This window comes from Sphaeramia orbicularis, chromosome 2, assembly GCF_902148855.1.
Source record: "Sphaeramia orbicularis chromosome 2, fSphaOr1.1, whole genome shotgun sequence".
Taxonomy (NCBI): domain Eukaryota; kingdom Metazoa; phylum Chordata; class Actinopteri; order Kurtiformes; family Apogonidae; genus Sphaeramia; species Sphaeramia orbicularis.
Genome location: NC_043958.1, coordinates 4,609,184 through 4,621,304, shown reverse-complemented (window position 1 = coordinate 4,621,304; position 12,121 = coordinate 4,609,184).

The window sequence follows — 12,121 nt, the reverse complement described above, 5'->3', positions numbered from 1 at the left end:
TAAGAGAAAAAAAATCATTTTCACAAGCACACTTTTTGAAACTTGTGACTTGATTCCTGTTAGGTACAATGGTGTATTCAGCGCAGATGTAGCAGAATACGTCAGGCTTATTTTTGCAAGATCTTCTAGTCGAAGCCATTTCATTCACCTGTAATATTAAAAAAACCCATTAATCATAAATTGGCCAAAGTAAAATCTTCAGAAGTCGTTTATTGCAAGAAATATGAAAGAATTTTGTATCATATGATGTGAAAATGCCCATAAATGTAAGCAAAAATGTTAAAAAGCCAATATGTAGCATAGTTCAGAAAGTTGACCTGACTGAGCAAAATGAATGGGATTTTTGGATTCAGCACACCAAAATGATCCTAAATCAGCTCAAAAAACTTAAACAATAAATTTCTTGTTGACCAGTGTAATCAACTCTATGCCTGAAAAAAGTTTAAAAATTGCCTTTGAAGGAAATTTCTAGCAACTATTTGTGTGTAAAATGAACTGGAATTCACATTGCATTACTACAGTTGTGGAAAAAAATATTAGACCACCCTTGTTTTCTTCAATTTCTTGTTCATTATAATGCCAGGTACAACTAATGGTCCATTTGTTTGGACAAATATAATGATAACAACAAAAATAGCTCATAGTAGTTTAATTTAACAGCTGATAACTATCCATTTTCCATGTTTTCTTGATAATAACCAAAATTACATCAGTTCTTACACCAATATCTATGGCATTGTACTGACAAAAACAGAGCTTTTAGGCGTTCCATGTTTTCTTTTCTGTCTGTTTTAGTCACATGATACACACAGGAGTTAGTGCTTGATTGCATAACCATTGTTTTTGATGACTTTTGATGGTCTAATAATTTTTTTTTTCGCGACTGTATAATGTGAAGACTACTATACTCTTCTAACTTTCAATAATAGTATTAAAATATTTCTACTAATTGCATTCCACCTCCATTGAAATCTAATTCAAAATCTGCAACGACTCGAACATCCATCAGCTGATTACAGATCAATTATTGATTCCTTACCATTGACGAGACATAAAATCCAGAGAGTATTAGAGCCACACTATGGACAAAAAAATGGTCTGTTATGTTGAAAACACAGTCAAAGCTAATGGTTTGCCGCCTAATTCATAAACTATATCCTTTTATGTATCAAAAATGGACAAGAGGGATAAAATCGTCATCTCCACCAACCTTCTCAAAATGGATCAAGGAAGTACTTTATTTTCTCAAACTGGAAAAAAATTTGTTTGACATTAGCTGGAGCCTCGAACACTTTTGAAAAGACATGGACTCCTTTTCTGATCTATGTTAATAATGCAATCTGTCATGTTTCTCTTGACTGAGTATTTTGATATACGTTTTTTTTTTTTTTTCCTAATATTTAAAGTGGAAATTTTGTACTTCTATTTTGTATTTTATTTACTGTTTATTTGTTCATTTTTTATCTTTCCTGTGATTTGAGGGGATGTGTGCCAGGGGAGGGGGGGGGATTTTTTCCGTTTGTTGTTTGTCTGTGTGATGGACTTCGGTATCATATGTCTGAATTATGTCCTTTTTTTTTTAATATATATGTAAAAAATAACAAAAACCAATAAAAAGAAGGTAAAAAAAAAATGGACAAGAGGAGTCAAAAAACTGTCTTCTGCTTGAACACCGTCAAGACCAAAGAAATGCTGGTGGATTTCAGAAAGTCTAATCCCCCTCTTCAGCTAATCAACATATAGGGTGGACATTGAGGTGGTGCTGACGTACAATTATCTTTACATGATGGACCAGTTCCTAAACACAGATTGACTCTGTAGAAAGGGACAGAGTCGCTATTTTTCCGATGGAGGCTCAAGTCTTTTGATGTTTCCACACAGATGCGGCACATGGTTGGATAAAGTGGTGAAAAAAGCTGGTTCTGTTTTTGGAGAGGAGCCGAACACACTGGGAACTGTGGTGGACATCTGGCAAAATCCAGATCATCCTCTACATCTCATTCTGACAAACCAGAACAGCTGCAGTCAAGTACAGCCTACTTCATTAAGATACAGAACTGAGAGGTTTGGAAGATCCTACATACCCATTTTTGTCAGAGTCTAATAATTCATTTCTTCTTTTATTTTGTTAAACCGAAGAAACTGAATTTCCTTTGGGGGTCTGTAAAGTTCATCTGCTGCTCACATGTTCTGGAAGTCTTCTTGAAGGTAATCTGCGAATAGAGAAAACTGGAGACAGGTATTTGTTCGTATTAACCCATGAGAGCTTTACAATGAGGCCTGATGTCGTGTGCCAAGGCCTGGTTCTCAGGAAGTAAAGGCCAACCCCCCCAATGTGAAGCTTCAGGAGACTCTGAGGTCGCAGGAACACAGAGAAAACGGCAAGATTTTGATCAAGTTTGTCCCTAGCCGTTTTTGCAAAGGCACCGTCAGCCCATCCGTGGCTAGTGCTGTTCAAGAAGAACTGAAAACCAAAGAAAACGAGCACTAATTCAAGAAAAATTTAACACAAGTGAGCTGCTAAAATGAACTTTAACCCTTTCATGCACGAATTATGAGAACCATAGTCAAGATTTTTTTCTTCAGTGTTTAGCCATGAAAAAAACAATGCGATCGAGATTTTTTATTTTTCGATGGAGTTACAAAAATATCCATGCATTTAATTTTTGAAGTAAAGAAACATGTGTTTAAAACCCAATATCAGAAAGTGATATGAAAACAATGAAATAAAAACATTTTTAATGCTGCTAATCTGATGTCTTCTCACATTTTAACATATTGTAATGCTAGTAATTACTCACTTCATGGAGATAATATGCAAAAAAAACCCTTCTTGTCAAACAAATAACAATTGATTTACACTCAAACATGTTACTACAGATCAGGTTTATCAAGAACAGTAAAGTTACAGTAATTTACTGAATTACAGTGTATGGGATGGTACATAAGCGTCCACTGTGTTGGCTGATATGGAACTAAAACAACAAAACCCGTTAATATACAAGAGAACAGCCGGAGGAGAACTGTCCACTGGAGTGGACAGTGCATGAAAGGGTCAAAGAACGCGATCACTATATTAGACTGGATCATCACTAAGGCCGAGGTCAAGACCTACTGCAGACCACAGGAGATTAGAAACCTCCTTTCTTTTTTGTGTTTGGGGCAGTATTTTGTCAAAACAGAAAATGCGATTTAGCAATTGTCATCACTAAATAAAAAGTTTGTTAGCGTGCTAATTACTGCCATGTATCGTTGTAATAAAGTAAACCTTAACTGGAGCTAAAAGAGTCTAAACCAAACAATGAAAACGGGCTGAAAAACTTTTCTGCACATCTTTTCTGCAATCAAAAAGTCGTTAAGTGTCTGAAAAGATAGGACTGACACTCTTCGTCTTGTTATGTACAAACAAATAAAATGTAAATTTTCCAAAAGCAGTGACTCAGGCCTTGGGCAGGGTTGAAGTGTACAAACCTCCTTTTTCTAATTTGGAAATGTTAAAATTACTGAGTGATAGTTTTAGTGTAGTCGTTACTTTTGTCTTTATGCATTTATTTTTCTCCTTTTCTAACATAGAAAGGTCAGAGGTCAGGGACGAGAGCTGGGAGAAGCTTATAGTCTTGCACAGGGACGTATCACCAGGTTGTGGAAGGGTTTGACCCCCCCACCCCCCCACCCCATCACTCCTGTTTTATTTTCCCTGGAGCCCATGCTCAGAAATGGTTCATCTTCCAGATTGCAGGTTATCCTAGGGGCCCCCTCGGCCCTCGCTGATGCTCCAGCCTGCAGGATCAGAGCGAGTTGAGCGCTGCTGCTTCCTGTTAGAAACATCCCAAGGATTCAAACTGGCAACCAGCCAAAGCGGCCAACTGGGCAGCTTGTCTGGCCTGGAGCCTGTGGCTGCCTGTTCGCTGCTGCTAACAGGTATCGACGGAGCTGATGGGGCAGATCATCATTTGAGAGGTTTTTTTTGTTGCTATGTTGCTTGTTTCCACTCCCAGGGTGGATGGAAATTCCTGATCGGACGGGCTCGGATCCAGAGACTCCTGCTTTTACCTGGAGGGATTTCCAAAATGTCTCGCAAGAAGACGAAATAACCCTTACCTAACAAAATAAAACCTCCAACCTCTTCCCTCCATCAGCAACAGCAACACAGAGAAAAGAAAGGAACATGGACTAACTGGCAGTGAAGGCAATTTGTCGCTGGAGCTCGCTCCCCCTTCTCTCCTGCACCATCCAGATTTCCCATAAGAAATGTGCTTTGGTGTAATTCATCACCGGGCCCATACGGCAAACCGCTCGTTCTGGCGGTGAAATATGAGTCAGTGCAGGGAGGCATTTTCACACAGTAGCTGCGCTGAATGGGGTATTATTTTGGCAAGCTCCCACAAGATCCTACAACACCTTTTTTCTACTGTTGCAACATGCTGTTTATCAAACGTCTCTAGACACGGGAGGCACACAATAAACATCAACCGGCGAATTACAAGCTTTGATTTCCGGCATATTACGTTGTCCCATAAAAAAAAATACCGGGAGAAAAACATAGCACTCCATCATGCTATAATAACATGTCTGTTTATGAAGATGGAGGATGACAAGAGCATACCTGCCTGCGAGCGTGAAGCTGAATGATAATATTCATGCTCAGGAGAGAGTACACGAGGCAACGGCTTCAGTCGGCTAATTAGAAAACTGCACTTCAATTTTAACTGTCCGCTCGCAAGAAAGGTTTTCTTTCAAGGCGTTTAGTGAACACATTTGTCTACAGCGGCAGCACAATAGGCCTCCAATCAAAGGAAGTCAGCGTTAAAACGACTCGTAAACACAAGGTCAGAGGTCACGGTATCTTGTCTGTACATTTAGAGTTATAATACATAACATTTTCACGTTAAAATATCTATTTATTTTGCGTATTTTGTTGACTTGTGCATCTAAATGATCTGAAATGTTAGCTAAGGACGTTGAAATTCAGAGCAAGTCATAGACCTAATGGGGAAACAGTGGGGAAAAAAGCAACAGTTCAGCAGAAAATCAGTCACATATTACATAAAATGGGCTAATTTACTAATTATGTAATATTTGTATTCCGATGTTGAGCTGGTTTACAATGCTGCAGTGTCTGATGTTAGACACAATGTGCATGCTAATGTAATATTAGCAAATATAAGCTAAGCAAGCTAAGCTAGACTTTTTGAATGTTAGCATTTAACATCCCATAAGGTTACATTACCTTTTTTTTTTTTCCCCACGTTTTTTTAACCCTTTCATGCATGGTGGTCACTACAGTGGACAGTTATTTTACAGCTGTTCTATTGTATATTCATGGGTTTTGTTGTTTTAGTTCCATATCAGCCAACACAGTGGACGCTTATGCATCATCCCATACACTGACATTCAGACCATTACTGAAACTTTGCTGTTTTTGATCAACCTGATCTGCAGAAACATGTTTGAGTGTAAATCAATTGTCATTTGTTAGACAAAATAATTTTTTATTTTTTATTTTTTTTGCATATTATCTCAATGAAGTGAGTAATAACTAGCATGAGGATATGTTAAAATGTGAGAAAACATCAGATTAGCAGCATTAAAAATGTTATTATTTCATTGTTTTAATATCACTTTCTGATATTGGGTTCTAAACATGTTTCTTTATTTCAAATATGAAATGCGTGGACATTTTTGTAACTCCATAAAAAAAAAACTTGATCGCATTGTTTTTTCATGCCTAAGGAGGAATAAAAACACTCAAGAAAAAAAATCTTGACTAAGGTTCTCATAATTCATGCATGAAAGGGTTAAATTGAGTTTCCTTCAAACTTATAAACCAATGCAATACATAAAACAGAAATGGTACACTTTATATATATATATATATATATATATATATATATATATATATATATATATATATATATATATATACTGAACAAAAATATAAATGCACGACTTTTGTTTTTGCTCCCATTTTTCATGAGCTGAACTGAAAGATCTAAAACTTTTTCTGTGTACACACAAGGTTTATTTCTCTCAAATATTGTTCACAAATCTGTCTACATTTGTGTTTGTGAACACTTCTTCTTTGCTGAGATAATCCATCCACCTCACAGCTGTGGCATATCAAGATGCTGATTAGACAGCAGGATTTTTGCACAGGTGTGCCTTAGGCTGGCCACAATAAAAAGCCACTCTAAAATGTGCAGTTTTATCACACAGCACAATACCACAGATGTCACAAGTTTTGAGGGAATATGCAGTTGGCATGCTGACTTCAGGAATCTCCACCAGAGCTTCTGCCTGTGAATTGAATGTTCATTTCTCTACCATAAACCATCTCCAAAGCTGTTTCAGAGAATTCATGAAGAAGACTGTGCGAGGAAAATAGTGGTCACACCAAATACTGACTGGTTTTCTGACCCCCCTGGACCACCCAATACAGTAAAACTGCACATTTTAGAGTGGCCTTTTATTGTGGCCAGCCTAAGTCACACCTGTGCAATAATCCTGCTGTCTAATCAGCATCTTGATCTGCCACACCTGTGAGGTGGATGGATTATCTCAGCAAAGGACAAAGGAGAAGTGCTCACTAACACAGATTTAGACAAATTTATGAACAATATTTGAGAGAAATAGGCCTTTTGTGTTCATAGAAAAAGTTTTAGATCTTTGCGTTCAGCTCATGAAAAATGGGAGCAAAAACAAAAGTCGTGCATTTATATTTTTGTTCAGTGTATATATATAAACTTATAAATGAACAGATGAACAAAATAACTGATAGGGCATTTCAAAAGTCACAAATTAAAACACAAAAGTACTGATGAAAATGAAAATGTACATACTTGTGTAGATAGCCATAAACTTTTTCTCTGAAACTCCAGTTCTGATTGACTTCAAACTTGGTATACAGCTTCTGTATGATGATGTCAACACAAGGGATTGAAATTATTTCGATCCGGATCTGATTCTGGATTTGGTGCCACTTTGAAAAATTTTCCCATTATAACAGATAGGAAGTGGATTGATCCAATAAATCAGTATCAATGATATCAAGTTGGAATTAGAATTTTTTACAGATCTGATTAGAATATGAGCAAAACATGGGCTATTTCTGTAATAGAATAAATACACAGAACTGGGTGAGAATAAATGGCATCTGGATACATTTCCCAAAGCTTTTAACCCTTTCATGCATACTGGTCACTACAGTGGACAGTTCTTCTCCAGCTGTTTTCTTGTTAATTCATGGGTTTTGTTGTTTTAGTTCCATATCAGCCAACACAGTGGACACTTATGCATATGTAACTTTGCTGTTCTTGATAAACCTGATCTGCAGTAACATGTTTGAGTGTAAATCAATTGTTATTAGACTGTAATTATCATTTTTTCTTTAACAAAATGTTTTTTTTTTTGTATATTACAGGGTGGGGAAGCAAAATTTACAATGAACATTTAGTTGTTTTTTCTCAGCAGGCACTACGTCAATTGTTTTGAAACCAAACATATATTGATGTCATAATCATACCTAACACTATTATCCATACCTTTTCAGAAACTTTTGCCCATATGAGTAATCAGGAAAGCAAACGTCAAACAGTGTGTGATTTGCTGAATGCACTCGTCACACCAAAGGAGATTTCAAAAATAGTTGGAGTGTCCATAAAGACTGTTTAGAATGGAAAGAAGAGAATGACTATGAGCAAAACTATTACGAGAAAGTCTGGAAGATACTATTAAAGAAGAATGGGAGAAGTTGTCACCCCAATATTTGAGGAACACTTGCGCAAGTTTCAGGAAGCGTGTGAAGGCAGTTATTGAGAAAGAAGGAGGACACATAGAATAAAAACATTTTCTATTATGTACATTTTCTTGTGGCAAATAAATTCTCATGACTTTCAATAAACTAATTGGTCATACACTGTCTTTCAATCCCTGCCTCAAAATACTGTAAATTTTGCTTCCCCACCCTGTATCTCCATGAAGTAAGAACTAGTATTAGAGTAGGTTTAAATATGAGAAAACATCAGATTAGCAGCATTAAAAGTGTTTATATTTCATAGTTTTCACTGTATATCAGTAAATACATGTTTCTTCGCTTCAAAAATGAAATGTGTCGCATCCATTTGAGTGGACATTTTTGCAGCTCCATGAAAAATAGTTTCATAAAAAGCTGTCAATTGCTTTTTTTTTCATGCCTGAGGAATAAAAACAGAGGAGAAAAATCATGATTAAGGTTCTCATAATTCATGCATGAAAGGGTTAATTTGGCCGGTAAGCTACAGGGCCATTGGTCCAATTTTTACCTTTTGTACCTGATCACACATCGTCCACTCTTTAAAGTCTGCCCACGATGGTTTGTTCAAAACTGAAGGGCAAGTGCTGAAAAAGACAACCCTCATCACTTTCATTGAGGAGACAAATCGAAATGCCCCCTAACCGTGACGGCCAAACCGCGGTGATTATTGTTTGCTATAATGTCAGCTGGTTTGTACGAGCAGGTGTTTCCTTCTTTGCCACGCCTGCCTTGTTGACTTCCTCACATGGAATTAAGAGCGAACACCTTCCTGTGATGGCTCTAGCCTCCATCTGAGAAGGCTTCACAGCGTCAGCAGCCTTTCCTCCGCTGAGCCATTTTTCTCTTAACACTGCGAAGTTTACTAGCGGGAGTCGAGGAGGGGGGGGGGTGGTGGTGGCGATGCGATGCGATGGGGGTGCCATTTAATGCACAGTAAACAACTAAAGCACTTCAAGCCTTTAAATCCCGACAGGAGGAGAGGGAGACGGAGGGAAAGTCAGATAGAGAGAGATGTGATGGGGGGGTTTGGGGGGGAAGTCGGCAGCAGAGCCAAGGGAGAGTCTCTTTCCCAGTGGGAGATGACAAATGCCATATGTCCTGAGCACAGCGCTTGTGTTAATCCTTGGCGGGCCCCGGCAGGCCCACATCCGACTCGGCGACCTCTGCACCTCCCACCTCCCCTGACAACTCCACCGGTTCCACAGGAGCCGGGTCCTCCGCTCGGATCCTCCAAATACTCCAACAAAGGTGTGAAGAGCATCTTGTCCTGATGAATGACACTGGTGTTGATAGGGTCGCAGGTTGGGAAGAAGACTACGATAGCGACAGTGATGTGCGCGTTACTTCCAAACTGTAATACATTTTAGTTCAGTTCCACATTTGATCTCAAGTGGGTTGGACCAGAAAAATAACAGTGAAAAAAGTTAAAGTATATTATGATCAGGTTTGTGTCTACAAAGTTTCCTTACAAATCTGAATAACATGAACAACTTTAATTGTCTCAAGAAAAAACAAGTGCAATTTTAACAATATTATAATAATAATAATAATAATAATAATAATAATAATAATAATAATAATAATAATAAACTTTATTTGTATAGCACCTTTAATACAGAAATTGTAGCCCAAAGTGCTTCACATTGATTGAAAAAATACAATATTAAAATACATTAAGATTTGATTATACATCAAGAGAAAATGAAATTTGAGAGAAATACAATAAAATAAAAATAAAAGCAGCGCACATTAAAATGTTTGATTATGCATAGAATTTTTGAAGTGCAAGAAATAAGATGAAATTTGAAATACAATAAAATATAAAAAATAAAAACAGAAATACAATAAAATAAAAATAAAAACCGCACATTCCTTGTTCCTGAATTGTGACCCCATTTTTATCTCCTTTCAAAGGCTAATGAGAATAAAAATGTTTTTAATTTGGTTTTAAATATATTCAGTGAACTGGCTTCTCTAATGTCTTTTGGAATTGTATTCCATAACTTTGGTGCATAGTTAGTAAAGGCTGCGTCCCCCATTTTCTTTGTAATATTTCTGGGAGTCGCTAGTAACCCTGCGTTTGATGACCTCAGTGTTCTAGTTTGTACATAATTGATCAGTGAGTTTGCAATGTAGGTCCCGGCGCCTCGGGACCTACATTGCCTCGGTTTATCAGTTTATCATTTACACATGTGCGTTACAATCACACAAAACATTTAGTAACAGGCTTGTTGAGCCGCGTTATGTAATGAATTCCCATTATGTAATAAAAGTTCAAAATGTAATAAGAATGTCACGTCATCTTGTAATAAAGCCGCATTATGTAATAAACTGACGCATTTTGTAATAAACTACCTCACTGCATTATGTAGTAAATTTTTTCGCATTTTTCGCAGTTTGAGAAATTTATTACAAAATGTAGTTGACACATTTTTATTTTCAGGAAAATGTAATGTGCTAAATTCATCTTTAAACTGTGTGGTTAAAGTTCTGATTCCATTACCTGTAGCTCCTGTGACTAATTTTTTTTTCTAAATTGCTCTGAAATTATATTAATTTGGATTGTTATTACATAATGAACCATGTTATTACATTTTTAAAAAAATGAAATGCATCAAGTGCATTTTGTAATAAATTCCTCAAATTGTAATAACTTACTACATAATGTGAAAAAATTTACTATATAATGCGTTGACGTAGTTTATTACAAAATGCGTCAGTTTATTACATAATGCGGCTTTATTACAAGATGACGTGACATTCTTATGACATTTTGAACTTTTATTACATAATGGGAATTTATTACATATTGCGGCTCAACAAGGCAGAATATTGGTAAAATTGCATGAACTTTTCTTAAGACATTTCTGTTTGTTCCTATTTGTTAAAGTAATTCACATTTTTTGTAAATGTATAGTTTGGTAATGTAAACATTTTCATGTAATTTTACTGTTTTTACACCAAAAAACTAAGAAAATTTGGGGTTGTCATTATTTATAGGTTATTATGATAATATTTTACCGGTCTGACCCACTTGAAATCTAATTGGACTGTGTGTTAAAATGATTTTGACACTACTGATTTTTAATATATTCAGTGTAATTTTTGCAATTTTTCACAAATTCATCCCATGGGCCAGGTTGGACCCTTCGGCGGGCCGGATTTGGCCCCCATGTTTGGCCCGCATGTTTGACACCTGTGCATTAGAGGTTACTCGTTACTGTTATTTAAAACAGGGTTCCCGCGGGGTCTTAAAAAGTCTTAAAAGTCTTGAATTTCCTAACCAAAAAAGTCTTTAAAAGGTCTTACATTTGATACAGTAGGTCTTATGTTATGCTGCCATATACCTGTTCGCTGTATACAGGGCTGTACGCTTACTTTTTTAGGTGGTAGCGCTGGTGCTAGCATTATATAGCCTAAATGTTGTCTAAAATTGATGTTTATGTACAACATTGTATAGAAAACTATTACATGATCAAACACAAATTAATTTTAGCCAAAAAAGTCTCTGTTTTGAATGTCTGGGGTTACCAGAAATTCATGATGTTAAAATGGGGTTACAAGCTAAACAAGGTTGGGAACCACTGGACTGGACTGTTCTGACTGCATTTGATGATAGGGGATCATATTTCTTCTTCTTTTTTTATGCTATCCTGTTTTATTGTTCATTGTTTGTTATTCAAGGGGTTTTATATATTTTTGACTTTGTACCTTGGCCTGGTCTCCGTTGCAAAAGACATTTCTAATCTCAGTGGGACTTCCTGGTTAAATAAAGGTAAATAATAATAATGATAATAATAAAAAAGCATGTTGTGACAAGTGTTGGTGGATGGTTGAAGGATGGTGTATTACCTGCTGAAGAAGAGACAAAGGGCAAAGAAAGTGCTGTAGTCATTAACCGATCTGACAAATAAAAGTAAAAAATCCCTGTTTTCTTGGTCGTAAGGATGATTTTGTTGGTGATGGATGCAGCTATTATTTTTTATCACTGAAACATCCACTTGTAAGCACAGAGATGTGGGAAATGTGTTGGACAGGTGTGTTTTCAGTGCAGTGTGAGCAGATTTCTTTCCATTTTTTGCCTTTTGGAGTGGACTCTGGATGGTTTTATCTTGGAACAAGTGGTCATAGCTGAAAGTATTGGGACAGTTTTTGGTCCAGAACTTGCTGTTGCTTTCGGTGAATATGCTAGAAAATTATGCCGTAGTTTAACCTCAGTTTGGACTTTCTGGTGTGAAAATGTCTTAAATCTACTGTTGCATTTGCATATTCAGTTTTTGTATCTCAATATTGATGGATGAGCACAAAACTGCATTTTACACCAATTAT